The sequence below is a fragment of the Gossypium hirsutum genome, chromosome D10 (genome assembly GCF_007990345.1).
Source record: "Gossypium hirsutum isolate 1008001.06 chromosome D10, Gossypium_hirsutum_v2.1, whole genome shotgun sequence".
In the NCBI taxonomy this organism is placed as follows: Eukaryota; Viridiplantae; Streptophyta; class Magnoliopsida; order Malvales; family Malvaceae; genus Gossypium; species Gossypium hirsutum.
This window is the reverse complement of record NC_053446.1, coordinates 35,817,216-35,824,231: the sequence shown is the minus strand read 5'-3', so window position 1 is coordinate 35,824,231 and position 7,016 is coordinate 35,817,216. Positions and strand designations below refer to the sequence as shown.

The 7,016-nt window shown below is 34.6% G+C and overlaps 1 non-coding gene across 1 annotated transcript; it reads right to left on the bottom strand.

The window, feature by feature from the left end:
- Positions 1 to 6,314: 6,314 nt before the first annotated feature.
- LOC121222819 (small nucleolar RNA R71) lies at positions 6,315 to 6,420 on the bottom strand. Its single transcript, XR_005920190.1, has one exon. It is a non-coding gene; the product is annotated as a small nucleolar RNA R71 (small nucleolar RNA).
- Between the last annotated feature and the right edge of the window lie 596 nt (positions 6,421 to 7,016).

The window sequence follows — 7,016 nt, the reverse complement described above, 5'->3', positions numbered from 1 at the left end:
TGTACATTTTGCATGCCTCATACAAGGACTCGTCATCCATTTGTTGGAAAGCAATGATCTCATTCTTCAACTTGGCATTCTTGCTAGGCAGGAAATACTTCATAAGTAATCTTTCTGTCAACTTTTTCCATGTGCAAATGGAATTTGGTGGCAATAAGTTCAACCAGGCTAGAGCTCTATCCCCTAGCAAATATGGGAACAGCTTTTATCGTAGTGCATCTTCGGGTACTCTGACTAACTTGAAAGAATCGCTCACCTTCATAAACAGTCTTAAGTGAAGGTGAGGATCTTCCGTAGGCATTCCGCTAAATTGGCCCACTGTCTGAAGCATATGGAACAGAACTGGCTTCAACTCGAATTGTTGTGCCTCAATTTCGGGTCTGCTAATACCTAGATTAAGATCATGAAACACTGGCACGGCATACTATCTTAGAGCTCTATCCCTATCATCAGTAATAAGGATAGGATTTTGAATGGGGTTTGCTCCATTTCCTTGATTCAGATTTTCGAAGTTCATCTCTTTGCTCCTTCTTTGACTCGTTTGTCTCCTTCATTATTGAAAAGTTCTCTCAATTTAGGGGTCTACAGGGAGTAAATCCATAATTCTATAAATACTCATAAACACTTGAAACAATGTAGAAAAATTAATTAAGTTAAAATTAAACAGAAAAATAAACCAAAATACAAAATTAACAAATTCAAAAATAATGACTATTAAAATAGTCCCCGGCAACGGCGCCAAAAACTTGGAACGACGAAAATGTGCAAGTGTACACCATCGCAACAAGTAATAAAGTGACAAGTAAATGTCGAGTTATCGTAACCACAGGGACTGTGGAAAGAATTATTTATAAATGCAATTAAAAACACTTTGGTGAAGAAAAATATTTTGATTTTGAGGAAGTGATTAAAAACTACAATTTAACTAAGTAAAATAAAATAAATAAAAATAAAAGTTTCGAAGCACAATTTTAAAAGATGATTTTAATCAAGATGACATAATTGTGTTAAAGTAATTACATTTCTTAACTTAGAATTACTAAACTCATGTTCATGTTGTAACAAATAAATTCACAGCAACTCGGTAATTTGTTAACTACTGCTCATACATACCCATTAAATTAACTAATCTCTTGAATATTTTCCAATGCCAATTCAAATAATTAATCAATCTTCATAAGCATATAAAAGATTAAGTGAGGCAACAATGTATTCCTATGTTGAAACAGTTTAATCACAATAATCTTGCAAGTTTTGCAAGACTAATGTATTGTCTAATACCGTCTGTAATTTAACCCTCAGCTACCTTAAAAGATTAAACATGCACTGATTAAGTATTGTGTCAATTAATTACAATTTTAACACATTTAAATAATTAATTCATTAATCACCTTACAATTATAATGCAATAATAACTTAGTCATGGTTTTACTTAATCAAACATTTTACCAAGACCTATAACAACACAAACATAATTTTAATAACTCAAGTGGACGAAATGCAATCAACCTAACACGAATTAAATTTAAGTCATATTAATTAAATTAAACATATAAATAGCACAAGTATTCATAGACATATTCATAACAACAACAATAAAATTCAAAGGATAAGGAACAAGAATCAAATCTGGTGTTTCTCCAAAGTTGACTAGCTCCGCTCCTCCTTTTCTGCTTGTTCTTGTTAAACCGAGGCTTCCATGAAAAATTGAATTCTAGTTCAAACAGTAGTTGAAGGAATCTTCTCCAAGAGGTGAAATCAACAAGGGAATGGGAAGGAAAATGAAGAACAAAGGAATGGTTTTGAAGAGAGAAAGTGAGAGAAATGAAAGGATGAGATGTTTTGAGGTTTTTTTTGAAATGAGCAGCCAATAGGTGTATTTATAGGTTGATAAGGCTGCTAAAAATAGCAAAAATCAGCAGCCATAGACTCCCCCCTATGGCCGGCCACACATGTGGCAAGTTTGAAGGTTTTAAACTTGCTATTTTATGGTAAGGGCAAATCTAGGAAGACATGATAAGTGGAGGGGTTTGAATTCAAATTCAAGGAGACTTCACGGTTTGTTTTGCATGCCAAATAATCAACCAAACAAGCTGATTGGGTCAGCATGTGGGACAGTTTTGGGCAGCCCAGTGCTCAGTAGGATCGATTTTCTCGGTTCAGCTCAACTGGGCCTCTTTTCATAATTAATTAATAATAATTATTTAACCCCAAATAATATGGATTAAAATTGAAATTAATTAAATTATGAATTAATATTCATAATTTGGACCATTTTATGCTAAAAAATTAATTTTCCTCGATGCTTCAAAATCTCTTCTCGATTTTGCGCTTCTAGCAGTATCTGTCGAGCAGTTTTCTCCCTTTGGGTAAATCTGTCAAAAATAAATAAAAATTAATTAAAATTTAACATGTTAAAAATTTAAGTGAAATTTAATTATTTTATAATTATTATATATTTTTGGACAAGAATTTTACCGAAACTGCATGAATTTGAGTTAAAAAGGGCATTAAAAAGTGTGTGTATTTTCGTTTTTTCACCTAACAGTCTAAATGAGTTAATGGTTAAGGTGTTCACAGATAAAGAATACCAAATTTGGGTTAATTCCCACCTTGATGACTTCCTAGGGTTTTCAGGCCTAGGGTTTAGATTCTTCATTTCCTGAACAGTTGATCGGTTAAGAAATTCCTACAAAATAGTTAATTATTCATACCTCCACTCTCTAATCCCCTACAAGTGGATTAGTTCCTCACGGATCTAGTTAACAATATAAACTTGATTGAAAGAATAAACGTAAAGAATAAGCTTGCTTTGTCCTGAAATTAAGCGTAGAATCCTTATAGAGTTTGATGATAATTCCAGAGTCTGATTTCTTCACCAAAGTAAATAATAGGATCGGGAATAAAATCGAAAATGATAGAGGATCGAACACGGACCAAGATCGAGTCATCAAGTCACAGGAAAGTCCTACGAGATCTATAAACAAATTGGCTGCAACGAAAACAGAAAATAGAGAACTAAACTTGTCAGATCAAGAAACCCAAATCGAATAGAATAAGAAATACTTAGGCAGCAAGAAATCTGGAAATTATGAATGAAGAACATTTCTTGATGCCTAAGAACAAAGCCGAATCAGATCTTGAAGTTTGGAATGGCTGAAACGCAACAAGAACAATTAATCCGAAGTTAATCAATAAATCAGCACAAGCAGAAATTAATAAAGAAGAACGAACAGCAAGAAAATAAAGAAAGTCCTAAGAAGCCTTGAAATCGAGAAAGATTTCACAACTCCCTTCAAAAGGCTCTAATCTCCCCTCCAATGAAGAACAATGGCAAGAAGAAGGCTGAAGATGGCTCCCAAAATCAAAAAGATTGTTAAAACTCCTTCTAAAGAAAACTCAAGAGAGAATCATTGGAGAACTCAAAGAGAATTTTCACTTAACAAAACAAATCTGATTTCAATGTATTCTTCAACTGTAATGTGTATAAGGGTGGCTGGCCAAGCCTTACATATAGGCCTTCTAACTATTTTCCTAGTCCTAATAGGAAAACTAAAAAAAAAACCTAATTTTTTTTGAATTTAAAGGGGAAATTCGACCAAAGACTTTAAATGGGCCTCTTGAACTGAATTTTTACATAGAAATTTATTCATAAAGTCTAAAAATGAAAACTAAGTATTTAAAGAATTAAAACTTAACAAATTGGGCCACTTTGACAATTTGGCCTGATTTTCAACTAAGTTTAATTTAAATTTCTTGATTGGGCTTGGAACATCTTATTGGGCCTGTCTTCAAGAACTTGGGCTTGTAATTCGTTCTCTCCTGAAATTGGCTTGTTAATGCTCGTAACTGAGATCCAATGCGGCTTAGTTGCAAGATTCGGTTTCTTGGAACAAGATTTCCAAGATTTGAAATCTTGATTTTCTTGATTCTTGAAATTGCTCAAAACAGCAAAATTGGACCAAGATTCGATTTCTTGATTTTCTTGAAAACAAGAAAGTGAATCTTGATTTTCTTTTTCCTTCGTATACGCATCTAAGGCCTTTGTGACTCGTATCATAAAACCTAATAAAAGGGAAAAACTAAAGAGTAAACCTAAAGATAAAATTATAAAATATGAATGGTGTCTGTAATTTGTCTTAAATGAGCCTATTTGTAGACTTTAGGGTGGTCGTCGTCCTAAACCCTACGTCAGTTGTCGTCCTCGTGCTTAATGTTTAATCATGTGGACCAAAATGACCCTGGCTCGTAATTATTTCTTATATAGAGGTGATGTCGTGACACACCAGGTCCTATGTCACGATAACGAGGGCAGTATGCTAATCTACTGTAATCCGTTGTAGCAGATTAAACTTGTTTTCACACTTTAAGAGCTTGAACATAAGCATTTTAGTTATGTTTTAATTACATTTTAGAAAGTTCAGTTAAGTGTAATAAAATGTGTTATTCGAGTCTTTTATTGACCTTAAGGGCTGAATGAGGCCTATCGGTAACCTAATATACTTTGTTAGTATGCAGAAGACCACAGGCGTATTAACTCAATACTGGTTGCTAGGTTGCAACACAGAGCATGTGATGTCGCAACATAGGGAGCAGAATAAGAAATGTCCAAGATTGCCTTCAATGTCATGACACAGTCTGGGGATGTTGCAACATACCCCTGAAGACACCCTAAAGCTGAGCATACTGCCCTTGATGTTGCGACACAAGACCTGATGTGTCGCGGCATCACCTCTGTATAGGAAACTAGTACGAGCTAGAGACGTTTTGGTCTGTACAATCCAACTTTAAGCTTGAAAACATCAGCTGACTTATGGTTAAGGACAATGACCATCCTAAGTCTATAAGTAGGCTCAGCTAACACATGTTATACACACCTCTTTCTATTGTATAATTTTCTATATAGTTTTGTCTTTATATTTTCCTTTCTCTTAGGTTTTAGACTTTATTTCCATTCTTGTTATTTACTTTCGAGAAGAAATTAGATTCTAAATTTATTCTCAAACTCTGTAAGGATATGCATTTAAAAGTCAATACAATCAGGCTTCTTCTAAACTATTACTCTTCAAATTGCTATTCATGTTCATTCTTTCATTCAAGTTTATACGGTTTACTAGATCCATGAGAAACTAATCCTCTTGTTGGGGATTAGTAAGTGGAGGTATGAATAATTAACTTTTTTCTAGGGATTCTAGTTGTTCAAGAGAGGAAGAACCTAAACCCTAGGCCAGACAACCTTAGGAAGTCATCAAGGTGGGAATTAACCCAAAATTTGTATAGCCTATCTGTGAACACCTTAACCCTGAATCGGTCTGGACTGTGAGGTCGAAAGATAAGTAGCCCATGCCGACTCAGTATTTTAGTGGACGTATCGGAAGATCCTACTGGTGCATTGACTAGTTGATTGAATAAGGAAGCCCAAGATAACAATTGATTATGATTACCAAAGCGAGCTAATCACCCATGTCCAGATTTGATATTTACTTCCTTATTTGATTTCTTGTTTCACATTCATTTAGTTACTTTTATTTATTATTATTATTTTATTATAATCCAAAAACTCTTCTTTTATCTCTTTTTACTATAAACTGATTAGAGTATTAATTAGATCTATTTATGTTTAAGTTAAGATTAATTTAGTGCTTGCCTCCTTTGGGTACGATCTTCGAAGTACTCACCTATTCTGTTGTAACTATATTACAACTTGACCCGTATAGTTGTGGATATCGTTTTTCTATATGTTTTGTGTAGGATTTTTACTCTAGAAGTTGGTACGTCTGGAGGCGGTGAAGTTGTTGGCGTCGTTGATAGTGAGGCAACATCACTATATTAGTTTTAATTTTTTGTTACATTTTAATAGAATAATTAGGAAAATTTCAGGTTATAGTTACGAATACCACCACCACCACCATAGCAACCCACAAATCTAAACATGACACGTAATGAGAGGGCTTTGAGAGAATATGCACTACCAAATCTGGATATGGTTTAAGGGACCATAATGAGGCCAACTATCACGGCCAATAATTTCAAGATCAAGTCAACTATGATCCAGATCATCCAGAACAACTTGCAATTTTGCAAAACAATGACAAAGGATCTGAGTTAGCGTTTAAAACAATTCCTCCAGCTTTGTGATACCTTCAAATACAATGGGGTCATTGATGATGCTATTCGTGTTTGGTTTTTCTCCTTTTCATTAATCAATAACACCTTTTCTTCCCTAGATTTGCAGGCACCAAGATCAATCATGACATAGGACGAACTCGCAGGAAAATTCCTACACAAATTCTTCCCCATTAATAAAACGGTCCAGTTAAGAAGAGAAATTTTGATGTTCAAGCAATCAAAAGGAGAAAGCCTTTAAGAAGCATGGGAGTGTTTCAAGATACTAATTTAGAAGTGCCTACACCATGGATTACCTAAGTGGTTACGACAGTAAACTTTTTATAACGGGTTGGATGTGCATTCGAGGTTAGGATTAGATAGAATAGTAGTAGGAGCCTTGATGAACAGAATGTATGAGGATGCATACAAATTAATAGAGAGTATGGTAATGAACTCCTACCAATGGAAAATTGAACATCATACATATGGCCAAAGGCCATCTACGGTGAAGGTTGTCCAGGAAGATGGCAGATACCAGCAATTACTGGAAAGAATCAATCGAATAGAGGCTAAAAAGGATGCACCAGATATCTACGGAGGAGACAGACCGCTCTTCCACTATATTAATAGTCCTTCGAGGATGTGAGCTTCATCAGAAATAGTGGTGGAAATCCCTTATCAAATACATACAATCTTAGATAGAGCGATCACCCAAACCTTAAAAGGGGAGGAAACCAAATAGGAGGTAATAGCTCGATTCAAGTTAAAAACACTAACTATCAACCTCTTTATTTGCAAAAACCTTAAAATAGGGCCAACCCAAGTGACCATACTATATGTGGTCACGTCTGGATAGAATCAAGGAGGAGAAGCAGTCAATGAGGATGGACATAAAGTAAGTGCAATCT